Source organism: Vombatus ursinus, unplaced genomic scaffold (genome assembly GCF_900497805.2).
Source record: "Vombatus ursinus unplaced genomic scaffold, bare-nosed wombat genome assembly UNPS02014780.1, whole genome shotgun sequence".
NCBI classification, from domain to species: Eukaryota; Metazoa; Chordata; class Mammalia; order Diprotodontia; family Vombatidae; genus Vombatus; species Vombatus ursinus.
Genome location: NW_020954558.1, coordinates 232,435 through 249,979, shown reverse-complemented (window position 1 = coordinate 249,979; position 17,545 = coordinate 232,435). Strand labels below are relative to the sequence as shown.

General features: G+C 37.5%; 1 non-coding gene and 2 pseudogenes across 1 annotated transcript; 2 read left to right on the top strand and 1 right to left on the bottom strand.

The window, feature by feature from the left end:
- Positions 1–107, top strand: LOC114046090. The gene has a single exon (XR_003569461.1). It is a non-coding gene; the product is annotated as a U6 spliceosomal RNA (small nuclear RNA).
- A 5,528-nt stretch (positions 108–5,635) lies between these two features.
- On the top strand, positions 5,636–6,577 carry LOC114046076 (annotated as a pseudogene).
- A 9,837-nt stretch (positions 6,578–16,414) lies between these two features.
- Positions 16,415–17,357, bottom strand: LOC114046071 (annotated as a pseudogene).
- Between the last annotated feature and the right edge of the window lie 188 nt (positions 17,358–17,545).

Here is a 17,545-nt window from a genome sequence, read left to right as displayed (position 1 = left end):
GTGCTTGCTTTGGCAGCACATATACTAAAATTGGACAGATACAGAGAAGGTTAGCATGGTCCCTGTGCAAGGATGACATGCAAATTCATGAGGCATTCCATGTTTTTATGGGGTAAATTATCTCACATAAAACAGACAAGAAAAGGCTTTTACAGTGGAGGGGAAGTGGGGGAAGGTAAGAGGGAACGAATCTTATTCTCATCGGATTTGGCTCAAGGAGGGAATAACATTCACACTCAATTGGGTATGGAAAGCTATCTTACCCTACAGGAAAATAGGGCGAAAGGGGATAAAAGAGTGGGGGAATGATAAGGAGAGGAAGGGGAGATAAGGGGGATGGTAAGAAGAGGGGAGGACAGATTGGGAGAGGAGGTAATCAGAAGCAAACATTTCTGAGGAGGGACACGGTCAAAAGAGAGAATAGAATAAATGGGAGGCAGGATAGGATAAAGGGAAATACAGTTAGTTTTCCACAGCATGACTACCATGGAAGTGTTTTGCATGACTACACAAGTATAACCCGTATCGAGTTGCTTGCCTTTTCAATGAGGGTGGGAGGAGAGGGAGGAAGGGAGAAAATCTGGAACCCAAAGTTTTAAAAACAAATGTTAAAACATTGTTTTCATATGCAACTGGGAAATAAGATATACAGGCAACAGAACATAGAAATCTATCCTGCCCTACAGGAAAATAGAAGGGGAATGAGATAAGAGAAACAGGGGAGAGATAGAAGGGATGGCAGATTAGAGGAAGAGGTATACAGAATGCATGCCATCTTGGGGTGGAGGGAGAGAAGAGATGGGGAGAAAATTTCAAACTCAAAACCTTGTGGAAGTCAATGTTGAAAACTAAAAATAAATAAATTAATGAATCTTAAAAAAAAAAAGAATGAAGGATAAGGGGCAGCTTGGTGGTGCAGTTGATAGAGCACTGGCCCTGGACTCAGGAGAACCTGAGTTCAAATGCAGCCTAAGACACATAACACTTATGAGCTGTGTGACTCTGGGCAAGTCACTTAACCCCATTGCCTAGCCAAAAAAAAAAAAAAAAAAAAAGGAAATTGAGCAGATTCCTTAAGAATCTGGCCTGCTTGTATTGGCGTCACAAATATACAGACTTACTAGAAGTCTGGCCCCACTTCTATTGGTGTTACAATAAACTCACTACTTGGATTGAAAGAAGGCAGACTTCCTGCTCTGTACCCTTGCATTTCAGGGTTCCTAGCATCCCTAGACTGCAACAATGACATAGAGAGAAGCAAAACTTATTGGCAGAGAAAGGCCAATTAGGATCTCAGGTCCCTTGGGATATTTAACATACAGGATAATTATTAAGATAATGAGCTCTCCCCCTGGATCAAGCTTCCCTACTAGGTAAGTGATCCCCACCAGGATAAATCCTGCCCCCTTATTAATACTCCCACCCCGGGAGTACAATTGGCTTAATCTTAGATTCTCTGGTGCTGCAATGATGACAAGACATGACAGGACTGTTCTCTCCTCCTTGCTATATAGATTCTGTAAGTAAAACAATTGCAGATGTGGTTAGATGATAGCTGAAATATTGTATAGATAGTGTTGAGCTTAAGATACATAGATTAATTTTAACTGTAAGGAAGATATACTTGACAGGGTGGGCTGCTGGAGAATGAAATGGGCAACTTGAATTAGGTTTTGGAATCTTGTCTTCCCTGGAAGTCTGAACAAACATCAGTCATCTTCACCTGTATGTCACTGTCCTGGTAGCCTACCACATATTAGTAACAGTTATTTATGGCATGGTCCTACTAAGTTTTCATCCTAATGGTAATAGGTTTAGACCATGTAGTTTTGTGCTCTGCTCCACAGCTATAGACAAATATGTATTCTCAACTATCCATTTCACCAGCAACATGCCACTGATCACAACAGTTAGAAGGAGAGATTATGGACGCTTCAGTGTAATATATCTCTACTTCTAGAGATGAAACTCAAAGATCAAGTTCTATTAACATTGGGTTGGGCATATCAGCTTTATATAGGAAAGAGTATGTCAATAAGATTTAATGGTTTAACGTGAGGTCCTACTTAGAATGAAAGGAATGGAAAAGCCAACATATTTAGGATCCTAGGGTCCCAGGAAATCCTAGAGGGAAGTATAAAGAAATACATCAGATGGGAAGAAAGGGAACACTCATAATTGAGTCCAAAATCTTTTTGTGAAGGTTTTTCTTTTCTTACTATTACTACTGCTACTACTATTAGCTAAGATATATATATATATATTTCTATGTATATACATACATATATGTATGTAAATGATGAAGCATATATGTGTGTATGTATGTATATGTGTATATATGTATACATACATATATATTTATGCTTTATCATTTACAAAGGACTTTTCTAATGATAGCTTTGTGATTTTTGTTGTTCAATTGTTTCAGTTGTTCCTGACTCTTTGTGACTGCATTTGGGATTTTCTTGGCAGAGATACCAGAGTGGTTTGCCATTTCCTTCTCCAGCTCATTTTACAGGTAGGGAATTGAGGCAAACAGGGTTAAGTGACTTACCCAGCTAGTAAGTGTCTGAAGCCAGATTTGAATGCAAGAAGATGGGTCTTCCTGACTCCAGACCCAGCAATTTGTTCACTGCTTGTTGCCCCAAGATTATACGTATGTGTATGTATATATGTATGTGTGTACGTATGTGTGTGTATATATATATATGTACGTATATATATATATGTACATGTGTGTGTGTGTGTGTGTATATATATATATATATGTATATATGATGAGGGGTCTGGGGGTGCTAGGAACCCTGAAATGCAAGGGTACAGGGCAGGAGTCTGCCTTAAAAGAATCTGACCACTCAAGCCTTCTTTCAGTAAGAAACAAGGTTTATTGGTCACCAATAGAAGCAGGCAGGATTCTTAAGGAATCTGTGCATTAGGGTGGGACTGTTGGAAATAACCTCTGGTGCCCAAATAGGCACAATAAGTTAGTTAGACTCAGGATGCGTGAAGCAGTGAAACCTTTAATATGCTTCTGCAAGAAGCGGGTGTGGAGCTCAAGATGAGCACAAACCTTACATCACTAATCCTGGCCACAAGTTCCTCCTAGCTGACTTTCATAGTAGAGGTCAGCACAGGTCACAGACTTCCTAAAACACCCACCTCATGTTCCCCTTGGTTTCAAGCATGAGCACTTTAAGTAAAGCTTACCCTTTGTCCTCCTTCTAGCTTCTTTAATCAAACAACCAGTTTCAGCTAGTTTCTGAACCAAAGCTACTTTCCTTCCAATTTCCTTATATGGAAATATAATTGTTTCTTACTTCCCACAGGACTGATATTTTTATACAGAAAAAGACTGAGAAAATCTGGATGGGATCTAGGAGTGGCAAGTAGCCTGGGGTGGGGTCAGGTGTAGACAATGGAAGGAGTTCAGTGTAAGGAGAGCCCCAGTTAAAGGGCAGTTAAAAGGATTGTTGACTGGGATGGGTCAATTGCCTCAGGTGAAAGCCAGGGACCTGGGCTCAGGGGCTGGGTTCCTGAAATTTGTGGAAAAGTTCAGGGGCTTTTTTTTTATGGATCCATCATTAGCACCCCATCATATATACATATATATGTGTATATGTATATAAGTATGTATATATACACACATATATACACACCATAGAAGACTACTCATAATAGCCCTGAGATATTAATATTGTAAGTCTTACTACCCTCATTTTACAGAGGAATCGGACTGAGAAAGGTAAATTGCCTTGCCTACAGTCACACAGCTTATAGGAGTCAGAGACGAGCCTTAAACCTTGAATTCCAGTGAGCTTTCCACTCCCTAGTTCTCTGACAGCCTCAATACCCTGTGGTACTATCCTCTTGACTTGAAAAATAGTATTCTTACCTGGTCCTCTGGAATACTCTCAACTGTCTGGGCTAGTGAGTAATGATTAGCGTTCAACAGTTAATCTAACAGAGACCTTGCTGAGGTACAAACTCTATCAAGAAATTAAGAAAGCAAATAAAGGCACAGAATTTATGATTGCCAAGATTAGAAAGGCTTGTATTACTCTTCTGCTCAATCCATTTTGGCCTTGCTAGCTGTGTAGCTTGAAGTCCTTGTTAAAAATCTTCAAATTCTCCTTGTTTGCCTATAAAACAGCTACAGGAGAGAGGAAAAGACTAGACTAAGTCTGATTTTCCTCTGCTTTTTGTCACTTGAGATAATGGATAGTAAGATGTTATAAGCTGCTCATGGATGATCTCCAGTTGGTAATGCTCAGGAATAATTCTCTCTGACAGACATTATGTACCAAATAGCCTGGAAAAATACTGAATAGCCCCTTCTGTGGGACGGTGGTTAAAAGCATTAGGAGGAAAGGAGAAAAATGCTATAGGGGAGAAGTAAATTTTTAATCATCATAGTTTTTGCCATATTGAGTATCCCTGAGTATTAGATGTGCATGTGCATTAGTTATTGAGTATTTGTGTTATGGGTATATACCATAACATGCTAAAATATATCTAAAATAGGGAGTAGAAAAGTAATAATAGCTGGCATTTATAGGGCATTTTGAGGTTTGCAAAGCACTTTACATATGTTATCTCTATTGACTCTCACAACATCCTTATGAGGTATATGCTCTTATTATCCCCACTTTAAAATGAGCAAATTAAGGGTGAAAGAGGCTAAATTGCTAACCCATGGATACACAACTGATAAACATTTGAGATGATTTATACTCTGGTCTGTCTGACCTGAAGTTCAGCACTCTATCCACTAAGCAAGCTTGCTGCCTCTAAGGTAGAAATAGGGCAAGCTGGGATCTTGGATTTGGCTCAGGTGAGGTCCATGATCAACCTATTCTTTGGCTGGGGTTCTTGGGCTGAATTTCCACTGTGAGATTCCTTATTGACTCAACCTAGGGCAAAGCTGGTCAAGATGAATATGACTAACAATGTGCACCATAATGAGGCCTGGGAGGGAGGTGATAATTCTGAATAAAGTGCATGGGAAATGTGATGTTATCCTCAGCTGGGCTCAGCCAATATATGAGACTCTGACCATAGTCCCATATTCTGCCTTGGGATCTCCACTGAAGTGGAATGTAGAGAACTTGATGAGGGGTGGGAGTAGAGTTTTGGTGAGAAGTGAAAGCTTTGTGATCCCTATGAAGAGCCATGAGAGGTAATGTTTTATAGGAGATAGAGAGCTAGCCTGGAATCCAGAAAAAGACCTGGTTTCAAGTCTTGCTGCTGATGCATACTCTCAGTATGATGCTGAATATTTTTTCAGGTTTGTGGAGAAAGAAGAACACAGTTTTGGGATAGTAGGCAGAGTTTGTTGTACTGCTGTCCTTCACCATAAGGAACTCTTTCAAAGAAAGACTTCCATTTCTTCCTAAAAACTCTTCCATTTCTTTTGAGTGTTCCACTGAATGATTACCAACAACTTCTTTACAGGGCACACTGTACTTTTTTGGGAACTTTACTGAGAGCAGAACAAGGACAAGCACTTTATCTTCTCTTTTTTGAATACTACAGGACCATCGCATGGGACCACTTGCCTTGTAGGTGAATAGTTTTTCTCTCTTTTATCCTTCAGGATTTGGAATTTCCGCTGGAAATTTTGCCTCTTCTGCTCAATATGCTACCTTTTATTAACACCACTTCTTCCCTCACCTTCCTTCTCACTGGTCTTCCTGGACTGGAAGCCTTCCACAGCTGGATCTCCATCCCTTTTTGTTGTCTTTATGTAACTGCCCTTTCAGGGAATAGCATGATCCTCTTTGTCATCATCACTGAACCAAGCCTCCATGAGCCCATGTACTATTTTCTCTCCATGTTGTCTACCACAGATTTGGGTTTGCCTATCTCTACCCTGGTCACCATGCTAAGCATATTCTGGTTCAATGCCAGAGAGATCAGTTTTAATGCCTGCCTGGCCCAGATGTTCTTCATTCAACTCTTCACAGTCATGGAGTCCTCAGTACTCTTGGCCATGGCCTTTGATCGCTTTGTGGCCATCTCTAACCCATTGCGATATGCCATCATTTTAACAGAATCCAGAATTGCCCAAATTGGAGTGGCAATTGTCACACGGGGGACAATCATACTTACACCAATGGTCCTTCTTCTTAAACGCCTGTCCTACTGCCACAGCCATGTGCTCCATCACTCTTATTGCTTTCACCCTGTTGTGATGAAGCTGTCATGTACAGATACCAAAATCAACAGTGCAGTAGGATTAGCTGCCTTGATCAGCACTGCTGGGGTGGATTCCATATTTATTCTCCTCTCCTATGTCTTGATCATTAAAACTGTTCTCAGCATTGCCTCTCAGGTGGAGCAGCACAAGGCTTTCAGCACTTGCATCTCCCACATTGGAGCTGTTGCTATCTTTTACATCCCTCTTATCAGCTTGTCCTTTGTCCACTGATTTGGGAAGCAAGCCCCTCCTTATGTGCACACACTCATCGCCAATGCTTACCTGCTCATAACCCCGGTGATGAATCCAATCATCTACAGTGTGAAGACCAAGCAAATCCGTAGAGCAGTGCTCAAAGTCCTACTTCCAAAAGGGTCCTAGGTCTGACTAAGGATCCAAACTCCTCAGTTCTACTCTTTATGGGAAAAATTCAAATATGTTGTGTCCAATCAATTAAGATGAACTTTTTTCATTTATTTGGGGGACAGCGGAATTCAACTCACCTGCTCAATAAGGCATCGGCAACATCTCTCTTTGAGATGAGGAATTAAAGAAATGCATATCAGTTTCACTTGGTTTAGTTTCACCCTGTAAAAGACAATGTGACTTTACCAGAGTAATCAATTTCTTAGTCAATCTCTGCCATACAGGACAGGCAAATGGTTATAATGTATGATTTGTTAAAATTAAATTGCTTCATATTTTTCTTTCCTGTTTCCAGACTTTCGTTCAACAATCTTCCTTCTTATTAGCAAATAACCATTTTCAACAAATGCAACTTTGTAAAAGTCACAGCTGACCTTTTCTACTGAAATGCCTCCAAATTTCAATCAGCAAATATCTCCTGAAAACCTGTTGTGTTCAAGGTGTTCTGATTATTGTGAGGAAATGTGATGTGTCCTCTGAACTCAAGGAGCTGAGCTATATAGTTAGTTGAAGTGGGGAATGTAGGAGTTGAAGAACAAGGGTTTGAATGCTGACTCTGTCACTTAGTACCTGTATAACCTTAGGCAAATCACTTAATCTTTTGGCTTCAGTTTCTACATCTGTAAAATGAGAGGGATGAACTATATGACCTCTGTGGTCCCTTCCAGCACTAAATTTATGAACTCTAAATTGTGTGTATATTGTTATTATTATGTGATATTATTATTATATAACATGCTATATTATATTACTATTATACTACATTATTACACTAGGTTCAAAGTCTAGAGAATGGATTTAGAATGACTATCCTGTTTTTTTTTCTTTTTATTAAACAACACTTCCTATTTTTCTGTGTCTTAGAGTAAAATCTATTGGTCAAACACTGTATATATTGATCTTACTGACAATCAGACTTTGCTCAGGTTATCTAACCATCCATCTATCCATCTATTCTCTTGTTGGCAATAACTCATATTTAAATAGCACTTTTAAATTTAGAGGAGTTTACTCATAAACATCCTAAGAGGTGTACAGTATAAGTAATATTAGTCTTATTTTATAGACAAAGGACCTGAGGTTAAATGACTTGCCCACAGTCACATAGATTTAACTCCACATCTCTTGATTCCAAGTCCAGTATTGTGTCTGCTATACCTCACTGTTCTAGCTAACACTGTTCTAGGTACACAGCTGGTAAATATTTGAGTTTAACATTTATTAAGTGCCTACAACATCCATTGAACTTCACCAATAAATGGTCAAAAGATGAGAACATCTAATTCTCAAAGGAAGAGATTCAAGTTATTTGTCAGACTTATAAGACAATGGTCTAAATTATTAATAATTAGAGAAATACATATGAAAATATTTCTGAAATTTGCAAAAATCACACAAAAAAAGGAAAATTACAATTGTTGGAGGCACTGCAGGAAGGTGGGCCCACTCGTGTACTGTTGTGTAGAACTAGAATATATAGGTTCATATATTTAGTAAAGCAATTTGGAAAAAAAAAGTCTCTAAAATATATATATTCATTAATCCCCTGATACAACTTCTAGGCCTGTATATGAAAGAGATGGAAGAGCAAAAGGATCCATGTGGACAAACAATATTTACAGCAGCTTTTTCTATTGTTATAAAGAACTGGGAGGTGTCCATCAATTATGGCATGGCTAAACAAGCTATAGTATGTGAATGGAATGGAGCCTTATAGTGGTATAAGAAATTTTGAAAGGGATTGTTTCAGAAAAACTTAAGGAGATTTGTATGATCTAAAACAAAGAGAAATAAGAAGAACCAGGAGAGAAAAATGATGATACCCTAACAACATTGTAAGGAAAAATAGTTTTGAAAGACTTTTGACTCTGTTCAATGCAATGACCAACCATAATTCCAGAGGACTCACGAGGAAGCATTCCAATTCCCTTCAGATAGAGGGATGAATGACTTAAAATGCAAAATGACACATTGGTTTTTTACATGGCAAATTTGTGAATTTGATTTGCTTGTTACAAGGATAGTTATATATATATATATATTATATATATATATCATATATATATAATATATATATATATTCTCATTGGAGGGTTTGGTTGGGAGGAGAGGTAGTGATATTTCTACTTTAAAAAAAGAAAAAAAGAGTCATTGATACACTTCAAAAGGCACAGAAGAAAGTTAAAGACAGATAAACAGGACACTTTTGAAAGTAACATGTTGAAATTTTACATATCTACATGTAAGTACTGTATGTGTACATACACACATACGTAAATATACATGTGCATACATATATGCACATGTGCATATAGAGAGATAAATATGTGTGTGTATGTGTATATATATATATATATAAAACCAAGCTATACATAAAAGAAATTTGTAGTTTTATATATAATCCCTCTTTTTATGTTCTGCTTTCTATATGGAATTATTTTCTCTGCTTAGAGGTAGCTTGTGAAACAGTGGCTAGAGCATTGAGTTTGGAGTCAGAAAGACATAAGTGAAAATCCAGCCTCAGATACTCACTAGTTGTGTTACTCTGGGCAAGTCACATAACCTCTGTTTGCCTTAGTTTTCTCAGCTGTAAACTGGACGTAATAATAGAACTTACCTCACAGGGTTGTTGTGAGAATCAAATGAGATAATATTTGTAAAACCATTTTCACCTGTTTCCTGGTATATAGCAGGCATTATATAAATGCTTATTCTCTGGCCCCCACCCCTGCTTTTAGTTGTTTTTGAAATTCTGAATTGTAAAAAAAGTAGCAATACCCTGTGCTGAGGGTTGGATATGATAGATACAAAGATAAATAAAACACAACTATTGCCTTCAAGTTACTTATGGTCAAGTAAAGAGTTGCTTTACATAAGAGTTTTAAACCTTTGTTGTTTCATGGACCTCTTTGTCAGTCTGGTGAAATTACTGGACCATTTCTCAGAATGATATTTTTAAATAATTGAGGGAATCATTAAATTACTGTTAGAAGTTAGTGTAAATAAAAAGATAATCTCTATTCACTTTCACAGATCTCTTGAAATCTATCTATGAACCTGTTGAGGGCATATTAACCCAAGATTTAAGAACTCCTATTCTAGCAGCTCATATAATTCCCTTTCTTCTAATTTTTTCTAAATTTTTCCTCACTTATGCATTCATCAAACATTTATTAATGACCTATTCTGCCATAAGGCATTGTACCAGGCAAAATGATCTTAATCCACATGTCTAACCTTTTCACTCCAGTGCTAAAAAACAAGCAAAACCTTCATTAGCTCTTGTCTATAGAATAAAACTGACCCTGGCATTCAAGGCCTTTCACATTCTGGATGCAATGTGCTTTTCAAACATATCATAGTCTTTATTCCTTCACATATTCTATGGTTCAGATAAACTGAATGACCTGCCACTCAATCTCACCCTGACCTTTACCATCATCCTAGGTTATACACTGTCTCTCAATCCTGGAACAGTCTTTCCCACCTGTACATTTGTCTCAAACCTTCCTTTCTTCAAGGTCTAACTCAGCTACCATTTCCTCTAAGTGTCTAGCACAATCATACCAACTAGAAGAAATTTCCCTTTTCTGTAATCTTCCATAAGCTTTTATTGCTTGTTTGTTTTTTAAACCACATTTAATATGGGCTAACTTATATTATTCACTTGGGCAGCTAGGTTGCTCAGTGGATAAAGTGAAGGATCTGAAGTCTTCTTCCTGAGTTCAGACACTAATTGTGTGACCTTAGGCAAGTCACTTAGCCCTGTTTGCCTCAGTTCCTCATCTGCAAAATGAGCTGGAGAAGAAAATGACAAACCACTCCAGTATCTTTGCCAAGAAAAACCCAAATGGGGTCATGAAGAGTTGGACACAACTGACAACTTGTATTATAGTTATGCAATCTCTTCTAGTCTAAACTTCCCCCTACTAGTTGATAAATTCCTTAAGGGAAGGGACTGGACTATAATTGTCTATATCACTGTATCTAGCAGAGTGTCTCTCCTGTTGTTGTTGTTCAGTCTTTTCAGTTGTGTCTTGACTCTTTGTGACTCCATTTGGGATTTTCTTGGCAAAGACACTGGAGTGGTTTGCCATTTCCTTTTCCAGCTCATTTCATTTCATTTATTTATTCATTCATTCATTCATTTATCTATCTATCTATCTATCTATCTATCTATCTATCTATCTATCTATCTATCTATCTATCTATCTATCTATCGTTTATTTATTTATTTATTTTTGAGGCAATCAGAGTTAAATGATTTGCCCAGGGTCACACAGTTAGTAAATGTCTGAGGCCAGATTCGGACTTAGGAAGATAAGTCCTCCTGATTCCAGACCAGCCCTCTAACAACTGTGCTACCTAGGTGCCAATGTCTATCATGTAGGTGTCTTTTAATGAATATTTTTGAGTTGGTCAAGAATTTGTGGAGCACTGACTATGTGCTCAGCACTCTGCTAAGCACTGGGGATACAAAGAAAAACAAAAATATGGAACATGCCCTCAAGGAGCTCACACTGTAATGGGGGAGTCAACAAGAAAAAAATATATATACAAAGATTTTCAAGCAAATGAATGAAATGATGAATTAGGTAACTACAAATATTATCATTTTTTAGATGGAGTTCAGGAGGGAACCATTTCAATAGAGAAAGCAAATGAAGGAGGAAGATAAATGACCTGCTAGTCAGTAGATCTCCATTATAGCATCAGCTGCCAGTAAATTTACTGAGTGCTTTTGAAGGAGTCACATATTTCTCTAGTCATCTTTTGGGAAATCAATGATGATATACTGGCCCTGCCAACTCAGAACAGTTTTTAGAATTAAGTGAGATAACACAATATGTAGAGTAGTTCAGGAACTATAAAGTTTTAGAAAAATGGAAATTTACTTCTTAAAAAAAGGCTAAGGCAGAATGCTTTACCATTTACAAACAAAACAAAAAAAATCCACTTTAATATTAATTATTTAACAAAAGTCCCATAAAAACTCTTTAAATTGAACAAGTTAGGAACGACTATGCTGCCATTAACCAACCCCCACCCCGATTTTACAGGTGAGGAAATTGAGCCTCAGTCAACTGCAATGGGTTGATCAAGGAAACACAACTATTAAGCAATCTTTGGAAAATTGTAGAGGATAGGGTAGAGGCTTCAGGTTTCAGAAAAGGCAAACTCCATTTTTATTTTTAAGAAAGGACAAGAATGGAGTATAAAAACTATAGACCCATGAGCATGACTTCATTTCTTGGTGAAATTCTAGACTGTCTTATTTAAGGGATGATAAGTGGACATCTAGGAAAGGATTACTGTAGGAATGAAAAAAAGAAGAAGTCTTTGTCATGTACATACTATGTGCCATATACTATGTCCCAGTCACTGTGTGAAATATTGAGGGCTACAAATACAAGCAAATGAGAATTTTAGTTGGAAAGGGAGAAAATAGCTCAGTAGGGGTTCCAAAAGAAAAAAAAAATAAAAGGCTTCATCAGGGACAATATATGCCAGATTAATCTAATTTTCTTAGAATTATCATATTGATAAAACAGGAAAATGCTAAAAATGCTATATGCCTGGATTTTGCACCTCATAAATTGTTTTATTCTATCCTTGTCAAAGTGATGAAGAGAAGTGAGCTGGATGATGGTACAATTAAGTAGATACAAAACTGGTTGAACGGCCAGATGCAAAATGTAGTTATTAATAGATTTGAAATAAACTTGGAAGGAAGTGTCTAGTGGAGTGATCAAGGGATTAGTATTTGTCCTTGTGTAGTTTAATATTTTAATAAATAATTTTATTAAAAGCATAGATGTCATGTTTTCCAAATTATCAAATGGCAAAAGCTGAGCATAGCTAACAATGAATGACAGGATTCAAAAAAGATTTTGATTGCAAGTGGGTCAAATACAATAAAGTGGAATTTAACATTCATTTGCCCATTCAACAAGCATTTATTAAGTACCTATTATATTCCAGGAATTATCAAAGGAAAGACAAAAATAAAATGTCCCAGCTCCTCAAGTAGCTTACATTTTATTGGGTACAAATGTATATGGAAAATTGAATAGAAGGTAATGGCTGGAATGAAAACACTAGCAACTGAGGAAATCATAAGTGATCCCCTGAAGTAAGTGATATTTGAACTGGGATTTGAAGGAGCTAGAGGTACAAAGCAGAGGTAAGGAAGGACTGCTTTCCAAGTATGCAGGTATATACTGCCTGTGCAAAGTCAATGAGAAGGGAGATAGAATATCATGTACAAAGAATAACAAGCAATTAAGTTTATTTAGAATATAAAGTCCAGGAAGGATAGTAATATGTAATAATCTGGAGAGTGTCCAGAGGAAGGAAACCAAGATAGTGAAGGGTCTTAAGCTCATGTCATAGGACTCAAATGTTGAATTAAAGCCGTCGGTTCTGGTCTTGGCACTGGTACTTATAAATCTTGTGAGGCTGGGTAAGTCATTCTCCTCTCTGAGCCTCAGTTTTTTTTTAATCTGTAAAATGGACAATAATTGAAATAACTACTTAATAGGTATGTAAGTATTTATATAGTACTTCATTTTACCCTTTTAGAATGCATTTAATTTAATTATCTTTTTGGAAACCTGTCACATTGACACTGAACCGAATAAAGTGTTATCCTGGAGTCAGGAATAACTGAGTTTAAATTTGGTCTCAGATGCTTAATGGCTATGTGATCTTGGTCAAGTCATTTAACCTTTTTTGCCTCAGTTTCCTCAATTCTAAAATGGAGATAACAGCAACTACCCGTCAGGGCTGTTATAAGGATCAAAGTAAGGTAGTATTTATAAAAGTGCTTAGCACAGAGCCTGGTACATAGTAGGCACTATATAAATGCTTATTCCCTCGTTCCCTCCCACTATTGACAATTACTCTGGTCATCCAATGAATTCCATCTATCTGATCAAATCAAATCTATCTGATTGTATTGTTGTCTAGAGCATATCTCTCCATCTTCTCTCTCACACACACATAAAAGATAGGAAAAAAAATTGCCAAAAGCTAGGTAAAATATATCTACAATATTCACATCATCTACTTGTTAGTAATCCCATGGAAAAAAAAAAGAAAATGAGGTTAAATTGACATAATCGGTTCTTGATGAAGCTACACTCCTTTGTAGTCATAGCTTTCCTTTCTACATGTTTGTCAATCATCTCTTTAATGAACTTTTCTTCAATTTTCCCAGGAATCAAATATTCTAATTGCTTTTAACCCCACAACTTTCAGACCCATCTTCTTCTTTCTATTAACATGGCCATCACCTTATTTCAATTCTTCATCTCTCTTACCTGAACTATTGAAATAACCTTCTAATTGGACTTGAATAACAAGTCTCTTTCTTCTCCATTCCACTTTCATAGACCTGGCCCCTTACTAATACTTCCTAATGCAGGAGTCCAGTTGGCCAAATCTTATATTCTCTGACCCCACCATGATGACAAGATAAGGAAGGACTGTTTTCTGCTCCATCCTATGTAAATTCTGCATGTAAAACAGCTGCAGATATTGTCAGACCATAGCTACTTGAGAAACATTGATGTCTTCCTCTTACCTCTAGGATAAAATGGAAACTTCTTAGCTTTGCATTTAAAACCCTTCACAAATCTGTCTCCAACCTATCTTTCTAGGCTTATTACACATTACTTTTGTCTACAAACATGCCTAAGTCTTCCCTATCCCAAAATGAAACAAAACAAAACCGGTCCTAGAATCAGGAAGACTTGAATTTAAATTTGACTTCACACTTAGTGGCTATGTGACCTGGGCAAGTCGCTTAACCTTTGTCTGTCTCAGTTTCCTCTGCTACATAACGGAGATAATAATAGCACCTACATTGCAGCAGCTTTGTTGTGAGAATCAAATGAGACAGTATTTGTAAAGTTCTTAGCACAGTGCCCAGCACATAGTAAGAACTATATAAATGTGCATTCCTTTCCTTTCCCCTTAGAATGTAAGACCTGTGAAGGAAGAGATCAAAAAAAGCGGAAAGCATCCTGTTTTACAAAATATTCATAGAAGCTTCCTTTTCTGGTGGTGGCAACAATCTTTGAACCCAAGGAAATATTTGTCAGTTGGTCAGTGCCTAAACAAATTGTGGTATATAGATGTAATAACATTGTATTATTTTGTAAGACATGAAGAAACTGATGATTTCAAAAAACATGGACAGATTTGGATGAACTCATGCAGAATGAAGTAACAGAACTACAGCATTTTATGCTGTAACATTGATACTGTCAAAGAGAATAGTTCTGTAAGACTTAAGAACTCCGATCAATGTTTAATGATTAATAAATGATATGATATAAAATTAACCATGTTTTCAGAGGGCTGATAATGAAGAATACTGCCCACCTCATGATGGAAAGATGATGAACTAATACACAGAATAAGAACCACCTTTTCAGATGTTACCAATGTAGGGATTTATATTACTTAACTATGGTTATGTGCTACAACAGTTTCTTCCTTCCTTCCTTCCTTCCTTTCTTCCTTTCTTCCTTTCTTCTTTCCTTCCTTCCTTCCTTCATTCCTTTTTTTCTTTCAGTTGGAGCAAGGTGGAAAGGAGAAAAATTCTTGATAATCAGAAAAAAAAGAATGTAAGTTCCTTCATGACAGAGAATTTTAAACTTTTGTCTTGCATGATGCCTAGCACAAATTAGGTTCTTAATAAATGCTTGTTGATCAATTGATTGATTCATGTCCCTCGTTTACCTTATGAGGAAATTGAAACCAAGAAAAGTTAAGTGACAGCTAGTACATATCAGTGAAGGGATTTGAAGCAGATCTTCTGACACCAGACCCAATTTCTTGTTTCACTGTATGATATATAGTAGTGTAATCAGTAAGTCACATTTAAATAGCACTTCAAAATTCATAAAGGTCTACCTTGTGTGGTAGGCAGAGGAAGGAAAGAAATAAGCATTTATAAAGCACCTATTTTGTGCCAGGCCCTACACTGAGCATTTTACAAATATTATCTCATTTGATACTTACAACAACCCTGGGAGATTAGTGTTGTTATTACCCATATTTTAGAGTTGAGAAACACAAAGGTTAAATGACTTGCTCAGAGTTATACAACTACTAAATGTCTTAGGCTGGATGAGAACTTGGGTCTTCCTGACTCCAGACCCAACATGTTGTGAGTGTGTGTGTATGTGTGTGTGTGTGTGTGTGTGTGTGTGTGTGTGTGTGTGTGTGAGAGAGAGAGAGAGAGAGAGAGAGAGAGAGACAGTGAGAGAGAGAGAGAGCACATATGAATAAGAAGCCAAAAACGATATAAGAAGGCCAGGTTTTGGTGCCTTCCTAATGGACCTCACACAAGACATACTAAATTACTAGACTGGATGATTTTGTCATGCAAATAACATTTAATAAATACCTACTATGTACCAGCACTGTGCTAAATGCTGGTTTTTGAATGGTAGATTAATGAGTTTAGACTTTATTCCAGAGTATACATCCTGACTTTGTCTATTGTCATTCTGTGTGCAGATCTTTATTTTAAGTCCTGTTGTTCAACCATTTTTTCTTTGTTCATCCCTTATAATAAATAGCCTCATGAACAACAGGAGAAAAACATTTAACAACATTCTACTCTGTGTTACATTGAGACCTCACTTCAGAATAATATTTTCCCAGAACCCTTAGTCAGTAAGAGTTCACAGTTGAGCAAATACACCTGATTGCCTTTTTTGAGCAAATACACCTGATTGAAACTTCTTTGGTTATATGGGGGAGAAATTAGTGTCCAACCTAGCTTCCCTTGGGAGGGAGAACTTTGGGAATGGCTTTGCAGATCTGCTTGGTCTTCATGCTATAGATAATGGGATTCATAACAGGAGGAATGAGTAGGTACACATTTGCCATGAGTGCGTGTACATATGGAGGGGCCTGTTTCCCAAATCTGTGGACAAAGCACAAGCTGATTAGGGGAATGTAAAAGATGGCTACAGCACCAATGTGGGATATGCATGTGCTAAAAGCCTTGTACCGCTCCTCTGGAGAGGCAATGCTAAGGACGGTCTTAATGATCAGAACATAGGATAGCAGAATAAAGACAGAATCCACCCCTGCAGTGACGATGAGGGCAGTTAGTCCAAGCACACTGTTGACCTTATTGTCTGAACAAGATAACTGGATGATGTCAGGATGGAAGCAATAGGAATGGCGTAATACATGGCTGTGACAGAAGGATAGGCGTTTCAGAGGCAATACCAGAGGCATTAGTATTATTGTCCCTCTAAAGAGGATTGCCAACCAAATTTTGATGATGCAGGAGTCTGTTAAGATGGTGGCATATCTCAGGGAGTTACAGATGGCAACAAAACGATCAAAGGCCATGGCCAGAAGCACTGAGGATTCCATCACAGTGAAGAGTTGAATGACGAATGTCTGGGCCTCACAGGCATTGAAGCTTATCTCTCTGGTGTTGAACCAGAATATGCCCAGCATAGTGATCAGTGTAGAAATACACAAGCCCAGGTCAGTAATAGATAGCATGGAAAAGATAGTACATTGGTTCATGGAGGCTTGGCTCAGTGATAATCACAAACAAGATCATGCCATTCCCAGAGAGGGTTGTTAGGTAGAGACAGCAAAAAGGGATAGAGATCCAGGTATGAGCAACTTTAAGCCCAGGAACACCAGTCAAGAGGAAAACCAAAGAAGAGGAAGTGGCATTAGCATAGTAAGACATGATGATTATGGAGAGAAAATTCTTTTGTAAAAACAGGATGTCCTAGAAAGAGAAGTTTAGTTTTAATACAGTAAAATAGAAATACCTTTGATTCATTATAGGTGCATTTAACACTGTTACATAGCTGCACTAAGTCCTACATACTCCTTCCCTACTTCTCCCCCCTCCCAAATGTGAGTGTGTGTGTG